Genomic DNA, 17,574 nt, shown 5'->3' on the forward strand with positions numbered 1-17,574 from the left:
GGGAGGCACCCAGGAGGAGGGAGGTACAGGGTGCTGCTCAACACCCACATGCGATGATGCTGAGCCAAAAAAAAAACCTCCATGAGCTCAACGCCTGCACAGCCCGACCTATGTGGGAGATAGATTGTCGTCCAAGTCTGGCTCATCCTGGAAAGGAGAACGTGGCACAGTAGCCTGGCCATGCTTAGCCGCAGCTTGCCCCTCGATGGCAGCAAGTCTGCCCGGACGGGCGAGCCTCGTTCTGTGTGGCGATGTGACGTAGGTTCTCTTGCAAGGTAGCACGTGTAACACGGAGTTCCTCCTGCAAGGCCTGGCTGGACAACCGCTGCACCTCCCAGCAAGCCTGTAGCTCAGCTGAGATGGTACGCTCAAGCTGTGCAAACCTCTCCTCTGCCCGCTGCCTCTGGGACATCATAAGGACACCCAGAGTGGGGGGGAGGGGGGAGCACAGATCGGGCCACACGCTCCATGCTCTCAGCGATTTTCTCCATTGCTGCCCCCTGCCATTCTGAATTGGCAGTCATGTCTTGCTCCCACTCAGTATACTGAGGTTGCACGCGGCGACCGCGTTGCTGGGCTTGATCCCTGCGGGACCCAAGGACCGGGTGTCCTCGCTGTGTTGGCACCGCCTGCGGCTGCACGACTACATGACCCCGTCGACATGATGGCCCAGGCACATCAGTGACTGGTGTGGAGGGTGACCCTGCATCCCGATCCACCACGGCCGGAGGAACCAAGACTGTCTGACCCCTCAGTGCAGGTGTCGCGGACAGAGGAGTGTCCACATCAGAATCACTCACCCCTGACACATGGACTTGATGCTCATCGAACTCGACATGGACGTCAGAGTCGTCATCAGGACTGGACTCATAGGCAGCCAGAGACAAGATGGACTGTAGCACTTGGGGGGTTTCGTGGCCTACCACCCCATGACCCCCACTTGTGCCGGGTTGATGTAGTGGTAACAACCCTGTGTCTGGCATGACAAGACCATCCTCTGCCTCCATTGCGTCAGCACCTGAAAAATAGAGAGAAAAAAGGTCACTACACATGTCAGAAGCATACAACACACACACACACACACACACCGACAACAAACACATCAGACAGACATGTGACACACAAAATAGAACCTGGCATGCATGCTGGGTCAACTTTGAATTGCTTCTGTGATCAGACCTGTTGAAAGGTGGCAGTTTGCATAGAAGTGGGTCTATGCAGTGCAGCAAATGTGTATGTCACTCACTACCTACATGTACAAGGTCTCCATGGTGTGTGTCAGGAAATGTGAAGGCAGTGCAAGGTCAAATTCAGGCATCACGTGCACTGTGCATTCAATGGGTAGCATATCTACAAGCAAAGCACCCCTCCACCCAAGTACAAAAGCAGGGATGCCTAGCATGGTATCAAAAGGCTGACCATAGACCTGTGTATTGACAGGCAGTGTTGACTGGCATCAACAGCTTAATGTGATTCAAGTGACAACACTGCAAATGATGATGGGCCAGTAAGCAGGACACATGATGAAAACTCTGGAGGCCGCCCAAGTGTGAAGAAGACACTACAACAGTCAGACAGAGTCATTGGCCATTAAACAGGCTGAGGCCTGTGACCCACACAGATTGTCAGACCCTAAACATGTGTGCAACGCAGTACTGAGCCACAGTTGACATGGGAAGGCTGATGATATGCCATGCAATGTATGTTACCCAGGACTTGTATTACAGTGAACATCCAGTCAAGGACACATAGGGGCATGCGAGCAATGCACATGGAGCATGAATGGGCACTCATGTCCGTGCGGGGCATCTGACCTATGCACAGTACAAGTGAGATACCCTGCATCAAGTACTAAGGCTGTACCACACAGCATATGTCTGGCAGATTGTATGCTGGACGTTAGCATGTACACAGGACGCATGAACTGGAAAGTACACAATGGCAAGATTGAAGCAGACCAGTGCAAAGGTGGAACTGGAGTGCAGAGTGGCGGAGGAGGGGCAAGGGAGCATGCCTACATGGAGTACCCGCATGCAGGCAAAGGATACATGCACATCAGTCATGCTATGACATTGTGCCTGGGCTGAGAGGAAGGTCACCCCATGCCCATGCCACATGCAGAAGGGCCAGTGAGCTGGAACATGGACCGGAGGGGTATACTGGTAACCAGCATGTGAGTAGGGTGCAATAGTGGTGATGCGGACAGTCCCCGTCTGCTCCACATGTCCACCATCCAGCAGAGCAGACATGCATCACAAAAGCATTGCATTACTTACACATCAGAACCATGCACACGTCACATGTAGTGGCAATCATGCACAACACATCCCACATGCAAAACGCACACATCCTCAACAAACACACATCAACACTCACTGGACTGGGCATCAAAGTCCAGCATTTCTCCCACTCCTTCGACCGATTCAGGTGGTATGAACTCTGCAACGAGTGACTCATGCAGAGTGAGCTCTTCCTCCTCTGGTGCAGGCCCACCGCCAGTCACCAGAGTCAAGTTGTAATTTGAGGCACGCTTAGCCTTAGCGCTGCGTTTCAGGTCATTCCAACGCTTTTTGCACTCTTGCGCCGTGCGCATCTCATGGCCGAATGAACTGACATGTTCCGCAACATGCTTCCAGTGGGTGTCACGGTGGGGAGCCGTAGTCTGACTATTGGCACCCACTATCATGTCACGGCTGTGGCCCCATATGTAGTCCACGAGGAAGTCCAGTTCCTGCTTGCAGAAAGACTTCTTCCTCGGCGTGCAGGAGGTTGTGGCTGTGTGTGGGGTCCCAGCCTGTGCTGCAGGTGCAACCTTCCTCCTCTTGGACGCAGACCCTGGCTGGCTAATGCTGCCCTGACCAGTATGGCCAGTGGGTTCGGTGGATTGAGCCAAGGGAGTGGCAGGTGGAGGGACGACCAAAGGCCCGACTTGTGAAAGTGGCAGCTGGGTGCCCTCTAATGGACCCTGCGCAGCAACATCCGCTGTGGCACGGTCATTGACCGCAATGGTCCTGGTTGGCAGACTCACAACCGGGGTGTTGTTGGGTGCATCTGCCCCTGCACTTGTCAACACCCGGATGTTCGGGGCAGCAGATGACATAACTGCCACAGGGACACGTGTCTTGGTCAGAGCAGCCCTGCATGCCCCTACGGAATCCCTCCTGGCCTGTTGTAAATCTTCCAAGGGCTCCTCAAGTGCCAACCGAGCCTGCGCTGGCAGACCCTGAGCCTGGGTGGCAGTGTCCACAGCTGCACCTGCAGCTACCACTACCCTTGGGCCCGTGGCAGTCGATGGAACGGACTGCCAGGTCACACGGGCGCCAGTGCCAGATGCAGAAGCTGCATCTCCTGGAACCACAGGGGGTGGTGGCATGACTGCACCAACACATGGCACAACATTGTGCTCAAGTGGCGCACCCCTGCCTCTTCCCCCTCTGTGGCCGCCCTGGACACCCTGGACTCCCCCTACTCCCTGGTCACCACGGCCACGTCCCCGACCATGCCCGCCACGAGGAGTACGCCCAGCTGAGGCGCCCCTCACCTTTGCTGGCCTCCCAACCATGGCACAGATGGAGTAATGCCGGCACAGATGGAGTAGTGCCAATGGGAGGTGTACAGCACAATTGACCTGGGCAATTGGGGTGAAGGGGGTGGGAAGCAAGATGTTAACAGCCCCCCTGCACCTGCAAGGCTGTATGTGACCCCGGTGATGTAGTGACGGGTCACGCAATGCTCAGGCACCCCAAAACTGCAGCAAAACCTGCATGCAACCCTGCCGCCTACGTGCGTGGAATCAACCTCCCGCGGTTCGCGGTGGCACCCAGTAACACAAATAACGCGTACGCGTGGACACGCAGACTACTATGACCTCGAAAATGGGTGCGATACACCGGGGCACCTGCAGTGGGAAAAATAGCATGTGCGACTCACCGTCTGACTAGCGCGATGCAGAAAAACACACGTAGCCAATACCCCCGCCAAAAGAAGAGATACGTCCTTGATAGCTGTGAAGTTGTGATGGCGCGTGAAACAACAGGAAGCAGCAACACACGTCGGTCTCCACAAAAGGCACGTACAGCGAACTGCTGCCCCCGCTCACCTTTAACCCGTACTGAGGGAAACGCCCATGCGCGTCACGTCACTTACGTGCAAGGGCCCTTTCCTCGGATTACACGCATTCACACATGGACGTGCAGTATTTTACGCGCGAAACGGCCGTGCATGCCCGCACGCATCAGGTCACAGAGGCGCTTACGCTTGAAGGGCCTTTGGTCCAATGAAAGCGCATACGAGTGCTGACGCGCTTACGCACTAGGGGCCTTTCCTCGAATCACACGCTGACGTGCACATTTTTCACGTGCCAAATCACTCCGTATCAAGCTGGCCACGCGTTCACACACAGAAGACCACGCTCCTGCCCAAAAGGCCGAATCACTGCTCCCCAGAGCCCCGAGCACGCTCCCACCTGCCATCTGCTGCTGCCTGACTGCCTGCTGCCCACGTGCCCTGCTATTTGCTGCCTGCACATCAGCCAGGGGTGCAGTTGCTGTGACCACCCCTGCTAGAACAGAAGACTCCCGACTGGGATACCATCGCTCCACAGCCCAGCTCCAGGACCCAGTTGCCCACCCACTCCTGCCTCTGGAGTTGCCAGAGAGGCAGAGGGGCACCAGCTTCACTGACACCGAAGTTGGTGTCCTGGTGGAGCAAGTCCTGGGGCAGTATGATGCCCTCTTCGCAAGTTCCCGCGCTGGCAAGGAAGGACGGACTCGGATCTGGACGGACATCGTGACTGCCATCAACGCGGAGGGGGTGGCAGTCCGCGACTTCCAACATGTCAAGAAGCGCTAGGAGGACTTCAGGTCCAGGACCCTCAACAAGGCCCGGCGCCTCTTGAAGGCAGCGGATGCTAATGGGCGCCGGGGCCACCTGTCGGAACATCAGATGAGGGTCCTGAAACACATATGCCCAGCACTCCACGTCCAGGTCCTTGAGAGGCAGACCTGTCTGGAGTCGAGCGGTAAGTGTACATGCATACTGATTGGAAGCTGTGCGTGTGGTGGTGTGCCAGTAGTGTGCAGGTTGTACATGTGTTTTTCTAGGGCCATGTATGGATGTGTATGTACAGGGCTGTGAGGCAAGTCCTTTCATGTGTGAGACACATGGATGGTGTATGTGTGGGTAAGCGTGCAAGTCAAATGCAGATGTGTGTCAGTTGGCTTGGTTGTGGTGTCACACATGGATGTTGGTTCCAGCTGCATGTATCTGCACCGTGTACATGTGCATGTGTGTCTATTTGACAAGGGTGCAACAGTGATGCAACATGGATGCATGTGACCCTGATATGTGGAAAACTGATTTGCAGATGTGACATGGATGCCGATCTCAACACTGCGACAGTTGGCGGAGGTGTAAACATGCATGTAAGTGTGGTGGCGTGTGTGCATGTGTAGTGCACTCCCTGTGTTTCATGTGATGTCTGGCTCACCTTTGGCTGCTCATGCTGTTGTATGTGTATGGATGGTGCTGTCTGTTGCAATATGGCTGTGGAATAGCTCATGTGTGTGAGTCAAAATGACATGTGTGTTGGGGATTGTGATGCCATGTCTGAAGTTTGACAATGCCACTCATGTGGAACTGTCATGTGTGTATGAGCCATTGTACAGTGCCCTGATGCCTGTGTTTTATTTCTCCCTGTCTGCAGCGTCAACTGAAGAAGAGGGCGGAGAAGGTGCTGTGGAGCACAGCGGCAGGGATCGCACCGGCAGCCGGAGACGCAAGGCCCGGCTCCCCTCCCACGTTGTCATCTCGTCGGGGAGTGAGGAGTCCGGTGCCACATCCCAGGCCACAGCTGCCGAGGGGAGGTCCAAGAGGCGGAGGTCGGAGTTGGACTCCTCGGCAGCAGAAGGGGCAGCAACGGAGGAAGATGGCATGGAGTCATCCAGGTTGGTGGGGGGTTTGGTGGTGGAGGAGGCCATGCAAGGGACAGAGACGGGGTCTGGAGGTAGGGATTCCACTGGTGCTAGTGGTGCAGTGCAGGACCAGGGACAGGAGGCAGCACAGGCTGCCGCGGAGGTGCCTGTGTGCAATCCTGTCCCTGATCCTGTCACTGCATCATCTTGCACCAGCAGGGATGCCTACATCCAGACCCATTCTCAGGGAGGGGATTGGCTTACACCAACTGGCTTTCCTCTCCCTGTGGATGTGGCTATCCGGCACCAGGTTGAGCCTGTCCTGGGTGGGGTGGGGTTGCGTCAACATGCTATGCGAGGTGACCTGCAGTCTTTTCATGAGGAGACTGCACGTCTTCTCGCATGGCTCGTTGACCGCGGTGACCCACTGGGACAGCTCACCAGGGCTGGATTCCTCCGTTTCCTGGACCTTGTTCCGACCCCCTCCTCAAATGAACCCCCTATGCCCCAGTCATCCTCCATGCATTCTTCCCACCCATGTATCACCTGGGTCCCCTGTGGAGCTGCCTCTGACCCTGCGGCCAGGCTGGTGAACAACAGATCCCTGCCACAGTCGGGAGTCGGACGTCCAGCAGGGGTGGCCACCTCCACAACTGCACCCCAGCAAGAGGAGGATGTGCAGGCAGCTGGAGCCAGGGCACAGGCAGCAGCACAGCAGCAGCAGCAACAAGGTGGGAGCCATGATGGCTCGGGGCCTTCATCATCAGAGGGGCAGGCCTTTATGAACTCTTGGCAGGAGGACCCTGGACGGGAAGTGTCTTCCGTGTGGCAGTGGTTGGGCCATGCGATAGATGCGGAGAGGCAGCGGGCGGAAGAGGCGCGGCTCACGATGGTCACGGTGGAGAACTCCATGAGTAGGGCCCTGGGGTGGGCCGAGTGCCTCGAGCCATTCGCAGGGACCTGGAGTTCCAGATGTCATCGTCCCTGCGAACCCTCGGGGCCATGGAAGAGGACCGCCTCCGGGACATTGAGCAGGAGTTCGATGATGCCCTGGCCCGGGACATCTAAAAGTGAGCCGTCAGACTGGCCCGCTGCCCTTGTAAATAGTTAGATAGTGTTAGGTTTCCTTTGTTTTTTTCTTTATTTTGGACCTCTAGGACAATGGACCACATTTTTGTATATAGTAATACGTAATACACGTACCCTCCTGAAATTGCATGTGAAACTTCCCGCGCACCCCTGTAATACACGTACCCTGCTGAAATTGCATGTGAACTTCCCGCGCACCCATGATATACACGTACCCCGCTCGCACAGGGCCAATCGCGTGTGAAACTTCCCGCGAACCCCTGATATACACGTACCCTGCTCGCACAGGGCCAATCACGTGTGAAACTTCCCGTGAACCCCTGAAATACACGTACCCCGCTCACACAGGGCCAATCGCATGTGAAACTTCCTGCAAACCCCAGTAATACACGTACCCTGCTGAAATCGCGTGTGAAACTTCCCGCGCACCACTGAAATACACGTACCCTGCTGAAATTGCGTGTGAAACTTCCCACGCACCTCTGAAATACACGTACCCTGCTGAAATCGCGTGTGAAACTTCCCATGCACCCCTGAAATACACGTACCGTGCTGAAATCGCATGTGAAACTTCCTGCGCACCCCTGTAATACACGTACCCCGCTCGCACAGGGACAATCGCGTGTGAAACTTCCCGCGAGCCCCAGTAATACACGTACCCCGCTTGCCGTGCTGGTACAGGGTTAGCACAGACCTTTGCGCTGGATTGGGGATTTTGATGGCTTTTCCCTGCGCGAGGGGTGTTCTTGGGGGTGTAACTGGCGCTGCTTCAGGGTCGCTGCGCCACTGTGTGCCACGGCTGGTTTTGGTAGCTGAAATCCATGGATACGCTGTGCGCAGAAATGGATTTTAGCGCACACGGCTGGCGCAGAGCCGCGTGCTCCACTTGTGCGCTAAATTCTATGAATTACCCCCTTAAAGCCTTTAGCATTGTTGCTCCATCCCAGTCACAGAGGGAGAGATAAGGTAGGATGCTATCCTGTCTATGTACACCCCAGCTGCAACAAAAAAACAAACATCACAAGATTAGCTATACATACCAATAGTATATACACCCCATAAACAACAATTTAGAAAGTGTAGCCATTACATGTTCACAATTGCAATATAGCCAATGGCAAAATTACAATAACAATAACAATAACGTACACAAATAAAATAAAGTGAACATGATATTGAGAGCTAACAGTGCTTCTTGTGAACAGAGACTATAATATTGGAGGCTTATGTATGTAGCCTGAACAGTGGGTATACTATTCAGGGTAAGCAGATTAAGCAATGTGAGCATCAGTTATAATACATTGTTGAGGGTTGATTTAACGAGCAGTGTGTACAGTGTTAAGGATTTCAATCAGGCACACACCCGGGTCTCGCCTAGCGTGTAGTGCCCAAATGAAATACTTATTTATTATGTCTATAGGTTTAATATTCTGAATGATATACTACTCATATCACACCTGTCTCAAAATACCCCCCTCCCCCCAGGAATCAGGCTGGTTTGGTAAGGTAAATATGTATTTACTTATTTTAAAATTCAAATCACATATATATATATATATATATATATATATATATATATATATATATATATATATATATATATATATGGGGCAGCTATCACCAATGTGGTGACAAATCAATTCAGAAAGTAATTAAGCAATTGAATTCACTTATAGTAATGCAAAATAGAAAACTCAGGAAAAAGAACAGTTTTGGCTTGTGAAAAGATAGTGCCTAGGCTAAAGTTTCACAAATGAGCAATTCTACATAGATGTCAGTAAGCAGCAGGTATTGAGGAATGAACAACAGAATACAGTGTTTTGAATATAATCGTCCCTCCTCCAACGAGAGAGAAACTGCTTTTGTGAAATTTACACTTTTTAAAATGACAGTTGAAAATGGCTTTGTGAAACAAGGAAACATGTGCAAAAATTCTTAAATTGATATACTTTCCTATGGAAGCAACCTATTCTAACCAACATGAGCTACAAGATAAACAACAGTACACACTTTAGATTGGAGTGAAAGTTAAGAAACACTTTGGATGGGAGAAGACACGTGTAAAACTTTTGCAAAATGTAAATTTGCTATGTGATTTTTAATAAAAAATGGGCCAAATATGCTGTTTTTAGTTGTGGATGTAGCTACAGATCTTCGTTTTAACTGAGAGTTGAAATGAAGTCTCTAGCTATAAAATTTACAAAGTTATGGAGGTTTTAGTGAGAAGCGTTTTTAGAAAAAATAGAACAGATAAAAGTAGAAATTTGGTTTTAAAAATGACAGATTTGGTTTATTTACACTATGTTAATGACTAAGAAAAAGAGACTACCACCTGTGAATCTCCACAGTTATGCACGGCCGATTGTAACTCTTCATGTATGATACTCTGGGTTCCGTTCTGTATGGGAATTACTTTATTTAATCCAAATCACTAAAGGGTTGTGGTTTTGTAAAACAAATGGAAAAAATCAGCACAATAATGGATCTGACAATATTAGGGTTGTGAAGTCAAAAATGGGATGGGTTAAGATTGGGGTAGGACAAGGCAAATATATACTATGGGTTACTATGATTCCTGTTTATACTTACAGTCCACTGTAAATTAAGATTGGACCGCCATGGTTCTGGTCATCCCGGATCGGATCTACTGGCAACAGGACACCTCTGGCAGGATGGTCAGCTGAGTGGTTCTGGTCAATTTTGACTGCACCTCAGACTGGATTTGGATCGGCCCTTCTGATCACTGGACACAGTAGATTAGCAGGATGTCGAGTTCAGTAGGCAAGCCTTAATGGTAGCAAGCCATACTGGATCAGAATTAATTTCCCTTAAGTTTCTGATGGTTGGATTTGGGCCTAGCTGAAAAGAGTTCAGCAAATTTTGGGCCTTGGTTTTTTAAAAGAAATCTGGAACAGGAACAAGATGAATAGTTCTGGAACAAAGCAATGCGCGGAAATCAGGATGAAGTCAGGAATCAATGTGTGTTAATGTGTGGTGAAGTTCCTATATTTATCATGCCAAGTGACATCACAAAAAGTATGGTAGGGGCAGAATTGCAAACCACACCCACACGGCTGTGAGTGGTCAAAGGCACTTGCCTTGTTCTGGTTGGAAGTCAGAAAAGAGATGTCATCTTTATGATGCAATTTAGGAACTCCCAAATTGATTTGAACCACCATTTAACTGTTGCACAAATGCACATTTTTATTATTATTCCCCCTAATAAAATCAGACACATACATTATATATTTTGTGAGTTATCCTTATGTCCAATTCCAATCTCTGTGAGAGCTGTCTTTGTTGTTCTGTGCAATTTTGTCAATTTTAATCATAACGGTTTGGCCTTACAATTTCTAATTCAGTACACATCTGGGCGATTACCCCTAGAACGTGGATATACAATATTATATTTACAGCATCAATAGTTTTGCCACAATTATTCTTTTCCTGTAACTTTGGGTCCTTATGTAGTACAGGGTTCATTAATGTCTCTAACAGAAAAAGCATAACATTAGATTTATAACTACCGATTTTTAGATTTGTCCTCCTTCAGGTTGCAAAGTTAAAGGTTTTCAAAACTTAATCACAAATATGCATTTTAAACATCAGATTGCTTTGAGCAGTTTTTTTTTCTCTCCTTTCAACAGACAACAGCTGTCAAATCCCTTAAATCAGGGTGAGGTGTAGAGTGGAGTTTCCTGCCCCTCCCCAGAAGGGGGCAATGCTCAGCCTGCCATTGTCCTTAGCTCACCCAAAAAACAAATGGCTAATGAGTTCTTTGTTCTAAATATGCGAGAACATCCAACATTGTTTAGCCTTTCTGTAGCAGCAGAGTGTCAACATGAAGTGTCAATCTTTCCCAGGCTGGCACTGTTCAATCAGAATTAACTAGTTAACTCCAAACTGGGTTACTTTAATATTCACCTATATTCTTTCATTGAAAATATATACAATTAGCATAGTTTATAAGGGATTTGGAAAATTAAAGGAATTAAGCCCTTCACATAAACATGCTTTTAAACAGGCACATTTTGCATTTCTTCAGGGAAAAAGCATGTTTAAACTGAGTCTTTCACATCAGCTTTTCCCTTTGCAGCATACACATCTACTCAGCACCACTTCTGGCCTTGAGTGCTGGAATTTGTTTGCAATCTGGAAGTAAATATTTAGCCTTTGCTTGGAGTTTTCTCTGCACAGCTGAAATTATTATATGTTTCCACTTTTAGCTGAATTTCTCCCGTGGAACTTGAAATAAATGTTCCTGGGTTGCCTTTTTCATGAAATACATTTCCTAGCTGCTGTCAGTCGGTGAGACCCGGTTTCTCTGAGCCCTCCTGGAGGATCTGTGATTTTAGCACACTTTTAATGTCAATGGTTCACTTGGAAAATGACTGAATTTAGTGCCAAAACAGCACTTTGAAGGTTGCAATTGGTTGGGGAAGCTACATTTTAAAAGGCATTTTCCATTTTTAGCCCACTTCTGTGGCCTTGCTTCATAGTACATGTAACAGGACGCAAAGGCATTCTCCTGCAGTGAGTTCTGTTTTTACCCCAACTTTGATTTTGTGTGGCAGAGGTGTGCAGCCTTTTGTGATGGTGAACCATGCACAGTTTTGCAGATTTGTGCACGCACAGGGGTTAGCACATCCATTTTTGGCTATTTATTTCCCCATTGGCTAAGGAGTACAGTGGGGTGCATTGGCATGGGTATAAATATCCCACAACAGTATTTATCACTAGTAGGATTACGTATATAAGTCAGCTTTGCTGCTACCAAGCTGTCTGTCAGTTAAGATCAAGTGCTGCTGATTGCATGAGATTAAGTAGTCGATTGAGCCCACCTGTGAGTAAAGCAGATTGCGGGCAATACCTAGAGCTTAATAAGTCAGGACTGCTGAGACCGAGGAAATGTAATCTGAGAGATGGAAAGTTGGCTTGTGACAAGTGTGACAAGAGACTTACTAGTTAACTGAGGTCATTGTAAGTGGTGTGAACACTAGCTACAATATGGAGATTGGCGTGAGGCCTTATTAAGGTGGACATATGCGCTTTAGAGGTCTCTCTCACTATGCCATACCATACCATATCATACCTAAGAGTGTTGTTTATCTGAGCATCATCTTTAAGAATCAGGATTAATGTTGCAAACACTTGCTCTTTTTCTTGGAATTATCATTGTTAGTGGTGTCTACAGTAGCTATTTTATTCGGGGCCAATATTGCCAGCTGAAATAACAAGCTGAGGTCCTTGATGGCTGCAGGAGAATTTTGCACCTGGGAAAGCAGAAACAATGGCATTTTGAAAGAGCTTCATATGCCACAGGATTGTTTGCCAACCCTCAAACTTATTTTGTTTTCTGTCCTGCTGTCCACAATGAAAATGTGTCCTATTTATGAAATGCCAAAAAGAGCAGCTTCTGTGAGACAAATGTTCAATGTGCTGTGATAGTTTTCTCATGGTGAAAAAGTTCTATCCAGACATGAATGGCCTGATTCTGCTCCAACAATGCAGGACACATCAAGATGTATTTATAATTTGCCCGTTTGTGCACAATGTTTTCATTTCTCGTTCTCAAATTCAATATGCAAAGATAACCCCTTTCTTGTTACGCCCACTGTGTTCTTTGTAATAGGTGCTGTGACTGTGGCTGACCTCCTAAAATATAAGGAAGCTTAATTCGCACTCTAATACTTAAAAGATATTACAAACTAGCTGATATACCCAGCAGTACCCAGAATTTTATTTTCTTATTGGTACTATGTGTTACAAATACCTTAAGGTAGCTTTACGCTTTTCAGAAAGGCTCTATAAGAAAAGTGAAAAGAAAAATTCACTAAATGTTTTGATTAGCCGGTCAAGTGGCACAGCGAGTAGAGCGCTCACTTTGACACTCGTGCAGAGTCTGCTGACGCAGGTTCGAATCCCGGCAGGGCCAAACTCAGCCTTTCATCCTTCCGAGGTCGATAAATGAGCACCACACACCGTGGGTTATAATAAGCAGCGCTCAGATACCTGAGGGTTCGTAGCGCTATATAAATGCCAAATTATTTATTATTATTATTTCTCATTTTAAAAATTGTTTCCTTATAAAGACTACACAATATAATGTAGTATTCTTCTTATAAACTCATTCCGAAACGTATAATTGTACGTGTGAATAACATTCACATTCCTGAACAGCATGACGGTTGACATGATGACGATGGTGCCAGCAACCATGGACCTAAAGTTCAATATTACTAAAGTACATGTTCATTGTAGGGCTTGTTTTAAAACAACATGCTTTGTTTCTCTTCCCAGTGAACACGGTTACTTCAATTGCATTGGCCTGCAATTTTTTAATGCATAGCCTTTTGCCAATAAACAGCCTAAGTGGGTCGAGACTGCAAAGCAGCATTGTGGGTGACCCAACTTTCAATCAAAGGTGATGTGGTGGCATGGCCCATGGGTCCAGTGAGTCAAGGAAGCATATCCTGAATCTGATCGAAGAGCCTGGACCTCAAGTTGTGTTCCTTATGTTGGGACTGGTCCTGCTACGACAACATTGACATTTTGCCGATTTCAGGCAACTGTCTCATGTGTGAAGGTGCTGAATTCCAGGGAAAGCGATGGGGTTCCCAAATGTCATGTAGCCAGTAATGTCAAGAGGGTCCTAACAGGTAACTATGCACAATTTGGTGCAGGTTGTTGAAACATTGTGAAATTGTATAAGAAAGTATACTTCGCCAAGCCACAAACCCACAAACCCAAAAACAAATGTTGACTTTTGCTAAAATCCAGGGAAAGGCCTGGGATGGCCAAATGCCATGTAGCCAGTAATATCCAGAGGGTCCTAACAGGTAACTATGCAAAAGTTGGTGCAGATTGTTGAAACAGTGTGTAATTCTATAAGGAATCATGCTTCACCACAAACCCACAAACAAATGTTGACCTTTGATGAAATTTGGGGAAAAGGGTGGGGTGTCCAAATGTCATGTAGCCAGTAATGTCTGGGGGGTCCTAACAGGTAACTATGCAAGGTTTGGCGCATATTGGTGAAACATTGTGGATTTGTATAAGAAACAATGGTTCACCACAAATCCTACCACAAACAAACCCATGTTTGCATGTGTAGATAAACAAATAAACTATGCTTTTACATTGAGATTTTATACAGCATATTCCAAGCTGGGAAATAACACGTGAAAATGAAGGCATAAGTGGGGAAGTACTGCTGGGAAATATACGGAACGCCCACACGTGCCAACAACATGTATTCATGGAATCGAATACGGGAAATCTGTGTACGCCAAAAGACACGCACAGGTGTAAACACATCCACCACATGAAGGCAGGCAGAAGCGTCCCCGTGCAGTATAAAAGTGCACGCAAACAACAAACACGTATATACAGCTAGGATGATTGTCCCATTTCTCGCAGCACTGATTGGGGGACACCGCTGGAGGAGGAGAAAAGCCAGGACCTGCATTTTCTTGCCCAGGACCTGCCTTTTTGGGATGCCTGATGACACGGCATATGGCAGGTATAGGTTTCCACCTCGTATCATCCTAGACCTGGTCACTGAGTGGGAGGATGACCTCACACAACCCACCTTGTTCTCCCAAGCACTGAGTCCCTTTGCAAAGGAGCTCAATGTCCTGCATTTTCTGGCCACTGGGTCATTTCTACTGCCATAGTTGGGGGTGTCTCACAGGCTACACAGTCACGCTGCATGTACTAGGTGTTGACAATCATGAATGCGCGCCTTCAGTCCGCAGGCACATATACATGCCCAGAACACCCGCAGAAAGGCAGGCTGTGGTCCAGGACTTTTACAGGGTGGCAAACTTCCCCAAAGTGCTTGGTGTCATAGATTGCACCCATGTGGCCCCACGTCCACCTATGGCCACCAAGCACATATATCGAAAACTCAAGCACTGGCATTCCATCAATGTACAGGTTGTATGTGATGCCCATGGAATCATCACCTCTGTCTATCCAAACTATCCTGGGTCTACCCATGACAGTTTCATATACAGAATGTCCACACTGAGCCAGGACCTGGAAGCTGGGAAGCATGCACAGGGCTCATTGGTGAGAGCAAATGTCTGTGCACATGCATGCATGTCACACACAAACAGTGTGAAATTGTATAAGGAACAATGCTTTGCCAAGCCATGAACCCACAAACAAATTTTGACTTGTGCTGATATCGGGGGAACGGGGTGGGGTATCCAAATGTCACGTAGCCAGTATTGTCCAGAGGGTCAAAACCGGTAACTATGCAAAATCTAGTGCCGATTTGTTAAACAATGCGGAATTGTGTTAGATACTATGTTTTGCCAAGCCACACACACAAACAATCTTTGTCCTGTGCTGAAATCTAAGGAACGGCATGGGGTGTCCAAATGTAATGTAGCCAGTAATGTCCAGAGGGTCCTAACAGGTACCTATACACAATTTGGTGCAGGTTGTTGAAACATTGTGGAATTGTATAAGAAATTATATTTCGCCAAGCTGCAAACCCACAAACAAATGTTAATTTTTGCTTTTTGCTAAAATCCAGGGAAAGGGTTGGGGTGACCAAATGTCATGTAGCCAGTAATATCCAAAGGGTCCTAACTGGTAACTATGCAAAATTTAGTGCAGATTGGTGAAACAGTGTGGAATTCTATAAGCAATCATTCTTCACCACAAACCCACAAACAAATGTTGACTTTTGATGACATTTCGAGAAAAGGATGGGGTGTCCAAATGTCATGTAGCCAGTAATGTCTGGAGGGTCCCTACAGGCAACTATGCAAGATTTGGTGCAGGTTGGTGAAACAGTGTGGATTTGTATAAGAAACAATGCTTGACCACAAATCCTACCACAAACAAACCCATGTTCACAAGTGTAGGTAAACAAATAAACTGTACTTTTACATTGAGATTTTATACAGCATATACCAAGCTCGGAAACATAGAAGCACTGTAAAATAAAGGGTAAAATAATACTGATACATTTAAGAGGATAGAATATTAAGTTAAAGGTAAAAGACAAGAAGAAGGAAGGTGCACAGGGTTGCTTGCAGTCCATTATTTTCTTTGTTATTTGGTGGTAGCACGTCAAAATATGTCTGAGAACAGAACACAAACATCTCCACGATGAACCTGCCTCGTAAACTGCAGTAGTAAACTAACACTCACCATGGAGTCCGCAAAGCAGTAGGCGAGTTGCGAGGGCAAATAAGTGTGTCCCAGCATGAAGTTATAGCAATGACACACCAACACACCACTAAATTTCCATGCTTGAAATAGGTCTGTGCTTTCAAATTTGCCATTTTTTTGGCACTGATGAAATCTGCATTGATGAGTAACGGGCCTTAGTGAGGTTTAAGGGATGGGAAAGCTGAAGCTTACTGCTGCGTAATTAACTCAGATTTGTGGGAAGAATTAATACCCTTTGAACACTACAGATTTGGACCTGTGGTATCAGGGCTCTGATCGGGATCATTAGAGCGAGGTGTCGTAAGCTGGCCTTATTAAAGACCTCAGCATCAGTGAATTAATATTTCATTTCCATCTCTGCTGGCTATGCGTTGTGACAAATCATGTCCCTCATGGGCTTTGAACTCTGGCAATGTCTGCCTCTGGCTGTGGACAGTATGGTCTGTGAAGGAATCGTGTGGACGGGCACCGCATGGGGGTCTATTTTTTGGGAAATTCCTGTCTCTTTTTAAAAGGGCTATTTAGGGGATAATAAAAATAAAAAAAATAATACTAAAAAATAAAATAAAAGGGCTATTTATTACATTGGATAATGTAAGGAAAGGAGCTGTCTTTAGGGTGATGTGGAGGGTATAGGTGCTGCCGATTCCCACATTACTAGACTCTTAAAATCCTTTATAGGATATATGGTTAGTTGGACAGCAAAAACAAATTTGCAGCCCCAGCAATAGTTTTATTTATTTTATTTATTTTTATTTATTTATTTATTTGTAATGCGCCGGTAACTCGCGAGTTTCGGGGCGCAGAGACATGAACATGGAGACAAATAAAAATGTGACGGGACAATTCCTAATGAAATCACGGGGTTAGTGGATCAGGGGTGGAAGAGGAAATGGTAGATTAACCAAATGTGTTTCTACGGCATTCATATCCATATTGCTTATGCCAGTCACATGCCATTTGAAAGCACAATGTGACCATTTTAACATTGTGGGTATCATTTGGTTCTCAGTGGCCGCCAGGAGGAATCCTGGCATCCCTTCCCCAAAGAATGACCGACTTCAGAAAAGGAGATAAACAGCTCTATTGTGGGGCATGTAGTGAGAATCAGCGAATAAGGGGTATCCTGCTCAGTATCCTCTCCCCCAGCAACACCTAATATGCAGAAGGACGGTGGGCTGATTCCCCCAATCCACCCTCTGCCCAACTAATCATAAAATAAGAGCAGTGTGCACCCCTGTATCCGTCATAGAAGTCCTAGAAGTATACCGCTCTGCATTTATACGGCTCCTCTAAAATCCCTGCACATGTCCATTTTCCCCAACGCAGAGGAGATGTACACCATCTAAACTCCATACGATTTCTATATAACAGCACACATAAC

General features: G+C 47.4%; 1 protein-coding gene across 16 annotated transcripts in view; it reads left to right on the plus strand.

The window, feature by feature from the left end:
* LRFN1 (leucine rich repeat and fibronectin type III domain containing 1) overlaps positions 1–17,574 on the plus strand; it is a 1,263,189-nt gene that overhangs the window by 1,106,841 nt on the left and 138,774 nt on the right. The window lies entirely within an intron of this gene.

The sequence above is a fragment of the Ambystoma mexicanum genome, chromosome 2p (genome assembly GCF_040938575.1).
Source record: "Ambystoma mexicanum isolate Mex_15411 chromosome 2p, UKY_AmexF1_1, whole genome shotgun sequence".
NCBI lineage: Eukaryota > Metazoa > Chordata > Amphibia > Caudata > Ambystomatidae > Ambystoma > Ambystoma mexicanum.